At 44.8% G+C, this 16,021-nt stretch overlaps 1 protein-coding gene across 3 annotated transcripts in view; it reads left to right on the forward strand.

Moving 5' to 3' along the window:
• DAPK2 (death associated protein kinase 2) overlaps window positions 1–16,021 on the forward strand; it is a 124,145-nt gene that overhangs the window by 33,826 nt on the left and 74,298 nt on the right. The gene's annotated exons all lie outside the window — the stretch shown is intronic.

A 16,021-nucleotide genomic window follows, 5' to 3' on the forward strand; every position in this document is an offset into this window, starting at 1 on the left:
TTTTTCAGTTAGACGTCAGCTCCCCTGTGGTACCTTGCCTGTGGTCTTTGGTAAATATTCAGTACCTATTGGTAAATACCATTGGCTACTCACCTGGCGTAGGAAAGTGTTTTGGGCTCCTGGCCTCGCCCAGGACCTGAAGTCTCCTTCAGAGACCTGAGAGCTGTTGGGACAATCACGCAGTGTTCAACCTGAAAGGGACCTTCGAGAGTATTTAATAATCCAACACGGGTTTTCCAGAAGAAGAAATGAAAACCCAGGAGGGAGTGATTTGTTCCTAAATTATCTGGTGGCTTTGAACAAGTCACTCACTTCCTGTGTTCTCATTTCTTCCTCTGGAAACCAGAGTGTTGGACTGTTAGATACTCTCAAAGCTCCCTTTTTAGATTGAACGTTGGATGATTGTCCCAACAGCCCTCAGGTCTCTGAAGGATGGTGTGTGATGCGGCAGGAAGTTTTTCCCCATGCCTGAGGGAGGGTCGGAGATACTCGCTCCTCCACCTCTGCCCGCAGCACTGCTGTCTCCTCAGGTAGTACTAGAACATCAGACTGCAGGATGGATCACACTTTTCTCTGTAAGCAGTCTTGGAGATAACCCCACTTCCCAAGGGTCAGGTGCTCTGGGATGCAGGAAGGCCATCTTGGAGCCCTTGGTTAGAGGAAAATGAAGTAAATGAACACTTGACCGGAGTCACTGCACCTCCAGGGAGGACTCAGGCAGCCAAGCCTCTGGCTCAGAACCCTGGCTGGAAGGTGTTTATTTCTGGCAAAGCTTCCAGTCACACCCAAAGAAGGTTGGGATTTGTTAAGTGCAATGACTAATTAGTCCTGAGGCGGGAGATCTCTACCCACTCACGATGGTATCATGATTCATTCACGTGAGGTTGGAACACTTACAGGGACTGGACCTTTGTTTCCTGTGGCTTCCATGTCCTGTGCAGACAACTGTATTTTTCCAGAATGGATAATTTCTCAAACCTAGCTTGCTTTCCCAGTTGCCGCCAGGAAACTTATAACTCTGGTCACTCGACAGGGCCCCCCTTCCTGGGTCTGCAGTTGTTTTGGAAGGAATGCATTCTTATCTGGGCCTCAGTTCCTTTCCTAGCAATGCAAGCGCTGGGCTAGCTGCTATCTCAAGGCCTTCCAGCCCTCAGGTTCTTTACTTTTTCTTGCCCCTTTTCCCAGCGGACACTTCTGTTTTCTTAAGGGATATGCTTCCATAGAGCTGCTGCAAGTAAATCAGAGACATCTCAGCTGCTGGGAAGTCCTATGCCTGGTTTCACCTTTCTGCCCAATTACTAAGTCTTAAAGGCACCTAGTGTCCTTTAAGCTGCCAGTTTTCTGCCTTTCAAGATCACACAGACTCAATGTCTAAAATCTCGGTAAGGAAGGACAAGGTCTCAGCCCTGAGGCAGAGTTAAGGCGGGCTCACTCCCCTCTGTATTCCCTCAGAATGAAGGGTAGGACCTGTCTCACTCGTCAGGATGTTTGCAGTGTCACTGTGACTGCTTCCTGCACTCTGGCTGTGGAAGTGATTTGTCTCCTCAGTGATTTGGTTGCCACCTTGTGGATCGTCTGGGGGTAGGGGTGGCAGGGGCCTCAGGCCTTATAGGGTCTAAAAATGGTTTTGCTTCCGTGCTTTCTTTTTGTCTGTTTGCCATTATGATGACACCGGAGATATAATTTATATCCTGTTTTCCCCAATTACATTACATTGTAAACATTGCCCTCTCATTTTCTCGGGGAATGTATTTATCGGCCAGGTGACATGATCAGGTTAACTTTAATAGTTGAAAAAGAAAACTAGTGGATAAAAAAAAAAAATCAAAGACTGCACTGAAAAGTTTCCTCCCCCATCCTCCTGAATCTTTCTAGCCCCAGGCCTCAGAAGGGACCATTATTAAGTTTCCATATATCCTTCCAGAAACTGTCTGTGCGCACACAGCCATACATATGCATGTTCTGTATTTTTTTAAATGTAGATTGGATTAGCCTGTGCATGTAGATGGGATCAGAATGTTGTTCTGCCATTTGATTTTTTAATCCTGTGCTTTTTCCCAGATCCGTGTGTGTGTGTGTGTGTGTGTGTGTGTGTGAGATGTTCTTTTTAACAGCTGCATAGACCAACTATGGATGGACCATAATGAATTTAACCGGTGACATTGAGGTTGTTACTACAATGCGCATCCTTGTATATACATCTGCATACCTCATTTACTCACCTCCTATCTGCCAAGTATGGTTCTAGACACTGACGATTCTGCAGTAAAAAAGACAGACTCCAGTGCCACACTCATACCAGTATAATTGTTAGATAAATCCTGGAAAGTGGACTTGTTGGCTGATTGATTTATCACATTTATTGAATGCATGTAGAATATTTTGTCACATGCTTGATGAATGTTTGAATTTTTGGCTGCCTGAAACTTTCTCCTTTACACTTGCCCCTGACCACGGTATCCGTACCCTCTCCTCAGCCCCCCAGTGGTTAAAGGGCCATTTACTGAGGCTTCAGGAAGGTCACTACAGCAGTGCTGGGTGATGACAGTAACATGTGTTTGCTGACAATTTTCCTTCTTTTTTTTTTTCTTAACTGACGTATAGTTAATTTATAGTACTATATTAGTTTCAGGTGTATAACATAGTGATTCAATATTTTTTAGATTATACTCAATTTAAAGTTATTATAAAATATTGGCTATATTCCATGTGCTGTACCATATATTCTTGTAGCTTATTTCTTTTATACATAGTAGTTTGTACCTCTTAATCCCCTATTCTTATTTTATCCCTTCTCCCTTCCCTCTCCTCAGTGGTGACCACTAGTTTGTCCCCTATGTCTGTGAGTCTCTTTCTGTTTTGTTATATTCACTTGTTTGTTTTATTTTTTAGATTCCATATATAAGTGATAGCATACAGTATTTGTCTTTCTCTATCTGACTTATTTCACTAAGCTTAATACCCTCCAAGTCCATCCATGTTTTTGCAAACGGCAAAATTTCATTTTTTTTGTATTTTATTTTATTTTATTGAAGTATAGTTGATTTACAATGTTGTGTTAGTTTCTGGTGTACAGCAAAATGATTCAGTTATATATATGTGTGTGTGTGTATATATATATTCTTTTTCAAATTCTTTTCCATTATAGTTTATTACAGGATATTGAATATAGTTCCTTGTGCTATGCAGTAGAGCCTTCTTGTTTATCTATTTTATATGTAGTAGTTTGTATATATGTTAATTCCAAACTCCTAATTTATCCCTCTCCACCTTCCCCTTTGGTAACCATAAATTTGTTTCCTATGTCTGTAAGTCTGCTTCTGTTTTGTAAATAAGTTCCTTTGTATCATTTTTTTAGATTCCACATGTAAGTGATGTCATATAATATTTGTATTTCTCTGTCTAACTTCAATTAATATGATAATCTCTAGGTCCATCCATGTTGCTGCAAATGGTATTATTTCATTCTGTTTTATGGCTGAGTAATATTCCATTGTATATATATACCACATCTTCTTTATCTGTTCATCTGTCGACGGACACATAGGTTGCTTCTATATATTGGCTATTATAAATAACGCTGCTATGAACTTTGGGGTGCATGTAACTTTTCGAATTAGTGTTTCTGTTTTCATTGTATATATACCTAGGAGTAGAATTGCTGGATCTGTAGTTCTGTTTTTAGTTTTTTGAGAACCCTCCATACTGTTCTCCATGGTGGCCGCACCAGTTTACATTCCCACCAACAGTATATGAGCATTCCCTTTTCCCCACACCCTCACCAACATTTGTTATTTATAGACTTTTTGATGCTAGTCATTCTGACAGGTGTGAGGTGATATCTCACTGTGGCTTTGATTTGCATTTCTTTGATGATTAGCAGTGTTGAGCATCTTTTCATGTACCTGTTGGCCAACTGAAAAATGTCTATTCAGGTGTTTTGGCCATTTTTAATAGGTGTGTATATATATATATATATATATATAGAGAGAGAGAGAGAGAGAGAGAGAGAGTTGTATGAGCTTTTTATGTATTTTGGATATTAACTCCTTATCAGTCAAATCATTTGCAAGTATTTTCTCCCATTCCGTAGGCTGTCTTTTTGTTTTGCTGATGGTTTCCTTTGCTGTGAAAAAGGCTGGCACTTTTAAGTTCCTTGAGGTACGGCTTTGCCATGTGTCCTCACAATTGCGTGAGGAAGTCAGAGTGGCTGGTTTGCACTTTACAGAAGGAACTGGGGCACAGAGAGGTAAGATTGAGCTAAGGTTGATGAAGGGAGTCCTAGCTCCCCACAAAGCTGGCTGGTAGCAAGGCTGGGATGAGGACTCAGGAAGAGGGACTCTGCTTCCTGGGACTACTTCAAGGAGTGCTCAGAGTTCCTGCCATTTAAATGAAAGCATTTTACAAACAACCCAATCCAAAAATGGGCAGAAGACCTAAATAGACATTTCTCCAAGGAAGACATACAGATGACCAAGAGGCACATGAAACATCACTAATTATTAGAGAAATGCAAATCAAGACTACAATGAGGTATCACCTCACACCAGTCAGAATATCCATCATCAAAAAATCTACAAACAACAAATGCTGGAGAGGGTGTGGAGAAAAGGGCACCCTCTTGCACTGTTGGTGGGGATGTGAATTGGTACAGCCACTACGGAGAACAGTATTGAGATGCTTTTAAAAACTAGAGATAAAAAAAAAAAAACTAGAGATAGAATTACCATGTGACCCAGCAATCCCACTCCTGGGCATATACCCAGAGAAAACCATAATTCAAAGAGACACGTGCACCCCAATATTCCCTGCAGCACTGTTTACAATAGCCAGGACATGGAAGCAAGCTAAATGTCCATGGACAGACGAATGGATAAAGAAGATTTGGTACATATATACAGTGGAATATTACTCAGCCATAAAAAGGAATGAAATTGGGTCATTTGTAGAGATGTGGATGGACCTAGAGATTGTCATACAACGTGAAGTAAGTCAGAAAGAGAAAAACAAGTATCATATATTAACGCATATATGTGGAATCTAGAAAAATGGTACAGATGAACCTGTTTGCAAGGCAGAAATTGAGACACAGATGTAGAGAACAAACGTATGGACACCAAGGGGGTAAAGCCGGGGGGTGGTGGGCTGAACTGGGAGATTGGGATTGACATATATGCACTAATATGTATAAAATAGATAAATAATAAGAGCCTGCTGTATTAAAAAAATAAAATTTAAAAAAATATAAGAGTTTTAAAACTGAAAGATGAAGTTAGTTTTTTCTTTTCACTTCGTTCTAAAGGGCTTGCATTTCATGAATTCACTTAGAGCTGCTCTGTGCATTGCAGTAGCCAGTGGCCACGTGGGACTACTTAAGTTTAAAGTAATTAAAATTAAATAAAGTTACAATAGGTTGCTCAGTCATGGTAGCCACATTTCAAGTGCTCAGGATTCACATGTGGCGAGTGGCTACTGCACTGGACAGTGTCTACTGGATATTTCCATCATCCACAGCCCTGACTTCAAGTGTCCATGAGGCTGTAATGTTATTTTTCTCCTAAACTCATGTTTGTAGGTGGAATTTTTGAGATCATCTTCACTCTCTAACTTTACAGGTAGGGAAAAGGGGGTGTACAGATGGGAGGTGACGAGCTGCCCATGGTGGCATAGCTGAGGGTGCAAAGCTATAATTAGAACCAGACCTCCTCTTACGTTTCATAGTTGTTTTACAGTGTTGTGTTAGTTTCTACTATACAGCGAAATGGAGTTCCCTGTGCTATACAGCAGGCTTTCATTAGCTATCTATTTTATACATATTAGAGACCTCCTGTAGGAGATTAGAATGATTAAAGTACAAACTGAAAATAAAGATGATTGAGAAGGCAGGCAAGCGGAGCCTTTGCCTGAAGGTGGCCTCTGTGGTTAGGAGTGATGCGAAACCACTGGTTTAAGACTGAGAGCCAAGTGGGGAACATCGTCATACTGAAAGGGTCAAGAATGCCTGTACCCCATGCCTGGTAGATTTTATCCTCCACTCAACCTCTGGCTCCTGAAAGCTGTAGTTAGGAGGATGAGCAGAGAGTACTAAGCAGTTAATAACTGTTGTTAGTATTAGTAGTAATACCGGTAATACTAATAACAGCAGTTGTCAACTGCTTAGTACCCTGCCAATTTTCCTAACTACAGTTTTTAATTTTGGTGGTGGTGGTGGTGGTGGTGGTGGTAGTAGTAGTAGTAGTAGTAAACAGGAAGACAGGAGTTAAAAATTATGTCCATAGGGGCTTCCCTGGTGGCGCAGTGGTTGAGAGTCCGCCTGCCGTTGCAGGGGACGCGGGTTCGTGCCCCGGTCCGGGAAGATCCCACATGCCGTGGAGCGGCTGGGCCCGTGAGCCATGGCCGCTGAGCCTGCGCGTCGGAGCCTGTGCTCCGCAACGGGAGAGGCCACAGCAGTGGATATAAAAAAAAATTATATCCGTAGGCAGTCCTTAAAGGTGGAGGGAACTTTCTGGTATACCAAGATAATTCTCTTGTGTGTTTATGCTAGTGATTCTCAAATGTTAGTAGATATTGGAATTCCCCTAGAGGGCTCGTTAAACCATAGATGTTGGACCCCATCCCCACCGTTTTGATTCAGGAAATCTGGGGTAGGGCCTGAGAATTTGCATTTCTAACAAGTTCCCGGATGATGCTTATGCTGCTGGTTTGGGGGGCATACTTTGAAAAGCATTGGTTTATACCTTTAGGTGCTAAAGAGAACTCAGCTTAAGTTTCAGTGGCACAGATTTACATTTCTAACCCCCTTTTACAGACCCTCCTACCTATGCCCCAACTGTGCCCCGCCTAGAACCAGCCTCTGTACCACTCGGAAAACAGTTGTCATTACTAACCATGTCTGTGCTTCAGATTTTCAGACCTAACCACCAGTAAGTCTTGAGCTTCTACAACGTGCCGGTTTTACAGTGGGTGTGGTGGGTCACACTGATGAAGTGTAAGATATTGCCCTGCCCTTAAGAAGATTAGTCTAGTTTAGGGGTGGGAAAAACACAAACACAGGAAAGAAAAGGGTAAAAAGAGATAATTGTCTTTTTGTGTACTCATCTTCGTAAGCTGAGACGCATTCAGAGGCGAGGATCCCTGGGGGTTGGCATGGTCAGGGAAGCTTCCAAGAGGAGTTAGAACTTGAACTTAAGCAGAGGTAGGATTTGACTAGGCAGAAGGTATCTCAGGATAGGCAAATGGGCAAACAGGAGAAGCCCCAAGGTGGGAATGTGTGTGTTGGGTTGTCCCTGCTGGGAAGCCAGAGTACAAAGGCCCTGGGACCTGGCCAAGGTGCATAGCCTTGACGGGAGGGGAAGACAGGTCTTGAGTAGAAGAGAATGTGATGGCATAAGTGTTTCAGGAGGATGGACTCGGGGATGTGTGGGGTGGACTGGGAATGTAGATGGAGGACTGTGGGCACGAATGCTGAGCAGGAGGTTGTGCTAAGTGTATTCATCTGTAGAAGTCTAGCTCTAGAGGGGGATGGGTATGAAGAGAGTCTAGTCAATTTCGTTCAGAAACTATGTACTGCAGCCCTACAGGGGGTCCAGCATTGTATTAGGTACCTGGGGGTACAAGGATGGGTGATTACAGGCTCTGCTGGAGGATCACAGTTCAGTGAGGAAGAGGAATATACAAAGAGAGAATTTCAGTAAAATGTGCTGAATACTATGATGTCCAGGACACAAAGAACATTTCTTTTTTCTTTCTTTGAATTTTATTTTATTTATTTTTATACAGCAGATTCTTTTTTTTTTTTTTTTGCTGTACGCAGGCCTCTCACTGCTGTGGCCTCTCCTGTTGCAGAGCACAGGCGTCGGATGCACAGGCTCAGCGGCCATGGCTCACGGGCCCAGCCGCTCCGCGGCATGTGGGATCTTCCCGGACCGGGGCACGAACCCGTGTCCCCTGCATCGGCAGGCGGACTCTCAACCACTGCGCCACCAGGGAAGCCCAGCAGATTCTTTTTTTTCAAATTTTTCTTAATGTTTCATTTTATTTTACTTATTTATTTATTTTTGGCTGTGTTGGGTTTTCGTTGCTGCGTGCGAGCTTTCTTCTAGTTGCAGTGAGCAGGGGCTACTCTTTGTTGCGGTGCACGGACTTCTCATTGTGGTGGCTTCTCTTGTTGTGGAGCTTGGGCTCTAGGTGTGCAGGCTTCCGTAGTTGTGGCACTTGGGCTCAGTAGTTGTGGCTTGCGGGCTCTAGAGCACAGGCTCAGTAGTTGTGGCTCATGGGCTTAGTTGCTCCGTGGCATGTGGGATCTTCCCGGACCAGGGCTCGAACCCGTGTCCCTTGCATTGGCAGGCAGATTCTTAACCACTGTGCCACCAGGGAAGCCCCAGCAGGGTTTCGTTAGTTATCTATTTTATACATATTAGTGTATATATGTCAATCCCAATCTCCCAATTCATCCCAGCACCACCACCCCTCACTGCTTTCCCCCCTTGGTGTCCATACGTTTGAAGAACATTTCTAAGGAAAGATCAGGAGTGATAATAAATTCTGGCCGACTTTCCCGTGCTCATTTTGACAAAGAGGAGGTCTTACGTTTGTAGACTAAGAAGAGGTTCCTGCCCTTTTCTCGCCGTTGACTGTCATGTTCTTGGTGACCCTGTAGCCCAGTGATGTGTGGTAGAAACTGCTGACCGCCCCCCCTCCCAGTTCACCCCTGATTGGGTAATTACAGTTGTTGATGAAAAAGTAATCCGTGGATATAAGAAAGAAATGGAAAATTTTATTTGAGCCAGATTGAGGATTATAACCTGGGAAGAGCATCTCAGAAAGCTCTAAGAACTCTTGCACCCATTAGAAATCAAAACACAGTTACATGAGTTTTTTGAGACAGAGAGCTGTACATCAATGACGTATTATTGACAGTTCACACAATCCAGGTCTAAGTGTCAGTGTGGCCCCTTATAAGATCAAGAAGGAATGTTATCTTTTAAGGAGTTGTCTTGTTGCTGGGAGAATGTTCCTCTCTATGGTTGGGCAGGTATTCTGTTGATGGGGGAGGTTTGGTCAATGCATAATGCAGATACACACTGCACACTAGAGGGGAGAGGGGGGGCCAAAGGGCAGAGAAAATTTTTTATGCTTAAATTTTTCTTGTCTTTCCATAAAATATGAATTTTATTTCACACAGTGTTCTGCTGTGCTGGTTGGGGGTGTCCATTCGAGTGTTTATTTTCTCTCTCTCTTTTCTACTGTTAAACAACATGGGAAGTTTTGAGAGGGAGGTTTTCACTTAACTATTTATCATCCTAGCACATTTTTGCCTCTGTGTTCTCTACTATTTTTTGGCCACACAAGTGTGTTTAAACAAAATGAAAAGTGTAATCAAACTGTACGCATACCATCTGCGCATGTTCCCGTATCATTATTTTATAAACATGTCCCAGCTGATTCTCCTGTTTATCATCTTAATGTTTGTGTCATCTTCCATTGCGGCTGGAACAGCTAATTACCACCCAGTTCCTTAGTGGAAGATTTTTAGCTTGTTTCCAGATTTTCCTTGTCTATGGAGCTGTGCTCTCTCTTTTGAAGTCTCTCCATTAGCTACATTCCCAAAGAACCCTGCACTTGGACTCGGAATAATCTGATTTTAAGTTCCAGAGCTGTGGCTAGTTAGCTGTGTGGCTTCAACTCTCTGAGGCTCAACTTTCTGCTCTGTGATAATACTGACTGTGCAGGGTGTTGAGATATGACTCGGGGCCCATAAAGGACCTTTCATAAAGGACCTGCACATTTAGGCACAGTTGATATGACTCAGTAGAAGCACGTGAGTGGGTGTTTTTATGGTTCTCTTTTTATCTCTCTACGTAGAGATATAATTCACTGACCATGCAATTCATCCATTTATAGTGTACAATTCAGTGGCTTTCACTCTATTCCCAGAGTCGTGCATCACCACCACCATCAATCTGAGAATATTTCATTACCGCCAAGAAGAAACCCTGTGCGCACTAACAGTCATTCCCCGTTTCCTCCAACCCCCCCACCCCCCAACCCTAGGTAACCACTAGTCTGCGAATTTTGTCTCTATGGGTTTGCCTATTCTGGTCATTTTATATAAATGGAATTATATTTATGTGGTGTTTTACGACTGGCTTCTTTCGTTTAGCATAATGTTTTCAAGGCTCTGTGTTGTAACATGTATCTACTTCATTCCTTTGAGTCACCAAATAATATTCCATTGTATGGATATAGCACCTTTTATTTATCCATGTATCAGTTGATGGACATTTAGGCTGTGTGGTTCTTTAAACATTTTTAAAATTAATTAATTAATTAATTTATTTATTTTTGGCGGCGTTGGGTCTCGTTGCTGGGTGCGGGCTTTCTCTAGTTGCGGCGAGCGGGGGATACTCTTCGTTGCGGTGCGCGGGCTTCTCATTGCGGTGCCTTCTCTTGTTGCGGAGTGTGGGCTCTAGGTGTGTGGGCTTCAGTAGTTGTGGCACGCGGGCTCAGTAGTCGTGGCTCACGGGCTCAGTAGTTGTGGTGCACCAGCTCTAGAGCACAGGCTCAGTAGTTGTGGCTTGCGGACTGTAGAGTGCAGGCTCAGTAGTTGTGGCACACGCACTTAGTTGCTCTGTGGCATGTGGGATCTTCCCAGAGCAGGGATCGAACCCGTGTCCCCTGCATTGGCAGGTGGATTCTTAACCACTGCGCCATCAGGGAAATCCCTTACGTTGTGTGGTTCTTGATATGCAGTGCTAACTGACATCTATCAAACACTGTTGCATGCCCCAAGTTGTTTGATGTGCCAATATATAGGACTCTTGGTCCCTTTTTCGTCGTAACAGTCAAACCACAGAAATTACGTAACTGCTGGGAGAACTGTCGGAGAGCTGCCCCCCTGAGTTATGAAGGAGCCCCGTGCTGAGTAAGCCCACACGCTTTAGGAAGTTACCTTTGCCTTCCTTCCTGATGCTCACTTTCTCCAGGGCTGGGAGATCAGAGGAGGCAGCCCATTCAGGAGGCACAGAAGGCTTCCTGGAGGAGGGGCCTTCAAGGATGGAAAGCCTGGCTGAAGTAGGAGTAGATGGACATCTTGGGCAGGTGTGAGCAGGGGATAGATTGCCGTGATAGGAGAGTGGAGGGAAGATTTAGGGGCCCTGGGAACTGAGGGTGCCAGATTACAGGCTGAGGGGATCTTATACAGAAAGGGTTGTGTGGTGACGAACATGGTGAAGTGAGGTTGGGCCCACTACTGTCTTGTAACTTTCCCCACTCTCTGTAGCTGGTGGAGGTTTTTCTGAGTGAGGTTCAAGCCTCCCTGCTTATTCAGTGGCTTTCTGGAGCTGGGCTACCTGTGGGCAGGAGGGAAGAAGAGTCGCCACTTCCTTCTTGGCTCCCTGCGAGACTGATGTAATCTGGACTTGGCTCTCTCCTCTCCCAGCTGCCATGTAGGCGCCAAGGCTAAGCTGTTTGAAACATGAGGTGGGGTGGAGGGGAGGGGAGAGAGAACAGGGATGCCTGTCAGGAAACCTGTCTGGCCCTGGCTCTGTCACTGCCCGGGAGAGTAGAGGGCTCAGGCAGGTCCATCCCCTTGTCTGGACCTCGCCTTCCCCATCTGTAAAGTGAGGGTGATGGTGAGAAGTTCCCTTTATTTCCACAGTTCCATGAGCTTTGCCGACTTTTACTGTGTGCTGGAGATCTCAGACAACTTTCTGTGGTTGGTTCTGTCCTGCTATGGGGGGCTTGTGGCTTCTCTTGAGGGTCCTGATACAGGTGCTGGAACTGTGCATCTTTAGTTGGGGGTGGGGAGACAGGGGCTGACAGATATTGTAAAGTCCAGGATATAATAGGAGGAGAGATTATTTTGGTGTCTCCTGCTGCCTGACCAGTCAGCCTGGAGGGCTGTGTCCTCCGATGGCAAGGGCTGATTCTCTGACTCTGGCCTATTTTTTGGTAAACAGGCAAAAGCTACGTGTGTCAGATTCAAGTGGGGACAGACCTTGGTGGCAGGTGCCACTGTGGCAGCAGAGGGGTCAGGGCTGGCCTGGGGAAGCTGGGGGACCGGTGTGCTGGGGTGGGACCACTCGGTGCAGGTTGGTAATGAAGCCCTTGTGGGCATGATGGGGTGCCAGGAGACGGCACGAGCAGAGAAATGCTGGGCAGGCTGGTTCTGCCCGTGTGGCTGAGATTTACGTGTGTTGGGTCTTGTTCTACTCCTGCACCCAGTGCTTGTGTTCATTTCCCTCTTTTGTGGATTAGATGGTTTCTTATTTTATTCCCCTCCCTCCCCCAACTTGGCCATCTGTCTCCCAGTGTTTTCTGTTGGTCTCGAGCATGAGAGACTCTGGGCACATTGGTCCACGCCGGTTCCCATCTTGGGAGGGCACACGGCTGTCCTCCCACCTTCTGGTTTGTCTCCATCTTCTCCAGCACCTACACGTCTTCCCTGCGCTGCACTTGTATTCCTGGGCCGGCAGCTGGGGTTTAGGTCAAGGGAGGATAATGTTTCTGTTCTTGTTTCCAGTATCTCTGGTGACTATATTTAATAACCCCATGATCAAAACATATGGCCTCATGCACTGTAGCCTGAGAACAGAGCAAAATGTTTGCAATTGCTGCTAAAATCTAGGCAGGATGATTTGCTATGAACTGGCTGGATACCTGCCTTGTTCAGAGCCTCCTGGCTTCTCTAGCACCATAGGTAGGAAGATCCCTCAGGGGTGGGTATTGGACTTAGAAGATGTGTCTGTCCCATGAAAGGCAAGATCTTGCATCCTTAAGTGCAGGCTTTGGACCAGAGCAGGACAGCAGGTAGACCAGCTGAGCTCTCTGGGCTCAGTTTCCCAGCCTGGAGGGCGGGCTCTGCTAGTCTCTCTCCTTACTCACCTAAGTGCTAGAGGATTAGGTAAAAGTGTTTTGAAGGGCTCATCTACAAGGAGCTATGGGAGGAGATGGAATTAATTGTTTCAAATGAAGAAGGAAAGAGAAGTCGTCACTGATTTGGGCCCTGAAGCCAGGAATGTGAGGCCGGATAACAACCTGTGGCTGCTGGGAGGGTGGGAGGGAGGGTGCGGCTCTCAGAGTCACGGGATCCTTGGCTCAGGTCCCTGGCTGACTCAGGAGGCGGTTCTGCACGTGCTCAGTGCACTTGCGTGTGGGTCCCAGAGCCTGTGAGAAAGCCCACTGCCAAACCAGGCAGCAGAGACCCCCCCACCCCATGCACATACAACAGTAACAGCTTGGAAAGTCTTGTTTCCCACTAAGGAGATCAAAATCCTCAACACTCTACTGGTCTAAACAAAGCTGTCCCATCCAGGCAAAGGTATCAGCATGAGGCAAGTCGTGTTTGATGATGATAATTAAAAAAACAAAAAGAACCCCCTATTGAATTAACGAATCTAGGCATTGATCATTAGAAGCTGCTAATATCACCAAGAGAGAGGCAGCCAGGGTGCATGTACCTCCTGATGGAAGCACCACCTGTGGAGTTTTGCCAGAAACTCAAACTTGAATCTGATTAAGCCTCTCCATCCAACTACAGATTTACAGGATATACAGGGCACAACAGAACGTGTTAAACAGCACTATGGGGGTGCAGTCAGCAAACTCCACTCTGTGGGAAACTCTAGGTCAAAAGATCTATTATTTTCAACAAATGAATTGTGAGAAAAAGAGAGAGAGAGGGAGAGAAGGAGAGGAACCTATAGATTAAAACAGACTTAAGAAACATTGTCAATCAATTGCAATGTATGGGCCTTATTTGGATTTTGATTTGGAGAAACAAACTGTAAACAACCTTTATGACACAATAGGGGAAATATTAGCACCAACTAGATGATGATATTAAGGGATTATTTTTACTTTTTTAAAGCACAATAAATACTATGGCTATAGTTTTTTAAAAAGAGTCCTTGTCTTTTATATTTTTAAATTCAACTTAATTAATTTATTTTTTTAAATTTATTTTTGGCTGCATTGGGTCTTTGTTGCTGCACGCAGGCTTTCTCTAGTTGTGGAGAGTGGGAGCTACTCTTCGTTGTGGTGCGTGCGCTTCTCATTGTGGTGCCTTCTCTTGTTGCGGAGCACGGACTCTAGGCACATGGGCTTCAGTAGTTGTGCCTTGTGGGCTCCAGAGCACAGGCTCGCTCAGTAGTTGTGGCGCATGGGCTTAGTTGCTCCATGGCACGTGGGATCTTCCTGGACCAGGGCTCGAACCGTGTCCCCTGCGTTGGCAGGCGGATTCTTAACCACTGCGTCACCAGGGAAGCCCTTTAATTTTTTTAAAATTTATTTTTGATTGCGTTGGATCTTCGTTGCTGCACACGGGCTTTCTCTAGTTGTGGCCAGCAGGGGCTACTCTTCGTTGTGGTGTGTGGGCTTCTCATTGCTGTGGCTTCTCTTGTTGCGGAGCACGGACTCTAGGTGCACGGGCTTCAGTAGTTGTGGCACGTGGGCTCAGTAGTTGTGGGTCGTGGGCTCTAGAGCGCAGGCTCGGTAGTTGTGGCTCATGGGCTTAGTTGCTCCGTGGCACGTGGGATCTTCCCAGAGCAGGGATTGAACCCATGTCCCGTGCATTGGCAGGTGGATTTTTAAACACTGCGCCAGCAGGGAAGTCCCAGGAATGACACTTTAGAGATATGACGTGGGAAGGGGCAAAGGTCCCCTCAACTCTTACTAAGTAGCTGCCTCCTATGTATATGTGTGAGACCGATGGAGCTCATACATAGTCCCTGTGTTTGTGTGGCCTTTTGCAGTTTACAAAGTGTGTTCACTTTCATCATCACCTTTGGGCCTCACAGTAGCCTCACATAGGCAGGGATTACCCTCATTTAACAGAGAGGAAGCTGAGGCTGGGAGAGTTTATGACTTATCCAAACATGACAGCTATTTTGAGGGAGCTGGTACTGATCCCAGGTCATCTGACTCCTGAGATCACACATCCTAGCAGTAGATGAGTGACTCCAGGGGCCCAGAATGGGGCCCCTGCCTGTGCAGGCCTATCTTAAAGGTCAACAACCACCTGTGACTGAGGGAGAAAGGAGCATCCAGGGGTCAGCTGATGACCTTTCTTTGGATGGAACAAATAGTAAGTAGAAACTTGGGTTGATTTCTCTCTCATGGCCAAACTCTGGTGATGTTCAAGGATGGGTCAAACTTGACCCTGCTTGACTTTATAAGTAAACAAGATCCTGACTTTCTATCTCATCATCTCTCCCAGGCCCCTGAATCAGTTTCCCACCAGTTTCACTCCACTCTTGATGAGGCGGTCAAGGTTAAGAGTAAAACTCTGGAGCCAGTCCCCTTGGGTTCAAATTTCAGCTTTGCCCCTTTCTGTTTGTGTGATTGGAAAATTGCTTCTCCTCTCTGTGTTCCAGTAGCCTCCTCTGTAAACAGGAGGCAGTAATAATACCTCCCTTATAGGGTTGGTAAGAGTACTGAGCACATTAATGCATCTTAGAATTGTGCCTAGAATATAGAAAGAAATTATTATTATTATTTTTTTAAAAAATAGTGAAAAGTCTTAAAAAACTAAGAATAGAGTTACCATATGGTCCTGCAATCCCACTCCTGGGCATATATCTGGAGAAAACTCTAATTTGAAAAGATACATGCACCCAAGTGTTCATAGCAGCGCTATTTACAACAGCCAAGACATGCAAGCAACCTAAATGTCCATCGACAGATGAATGGATAAAGAAGATGTGGTAGATGTATATACAGTGGAATATTACTCAGCCATCAAAAAGAACGAAATAATGCCATTTGTAGCAACATGGATGGACTTAGAGATTATCATACTAAGTAAGCCAGACAGAGAAAGACGAATACCATATGATATCACTTCTATGTGGAATCTAAAAAATGATACAAATGAACTTATTTACAAAACAGAAATAGACTCACAGACATAGAAAACAAACTTATGGTTACCAAAGGGGATAGCGGAAGGGTGGGTTATAAATTAATAGTTTGGGATTCATATATATACACACTACTATATATAAAATAGGTAGAAAATTCC

This window comes from Neophocaena asiaeorientalis, unplaced genomic scaffold (genome assembly GCF_003031525.2).
Source record: "Neophocaena asiaeorientalis asiaeorientalis breed wild unplaced genomic scaffold, Neophocaena_asiaeorientalis_V1.1 scaffold264, whole genome shotgun sequence".
NCBI classification, from domain to species: Eukaryota; Metazoa; Chordata; class Mammalia; order Artiodactyla; family Phocoenidae; genus Neophocaena; species Neophocaena asiaeorientalis.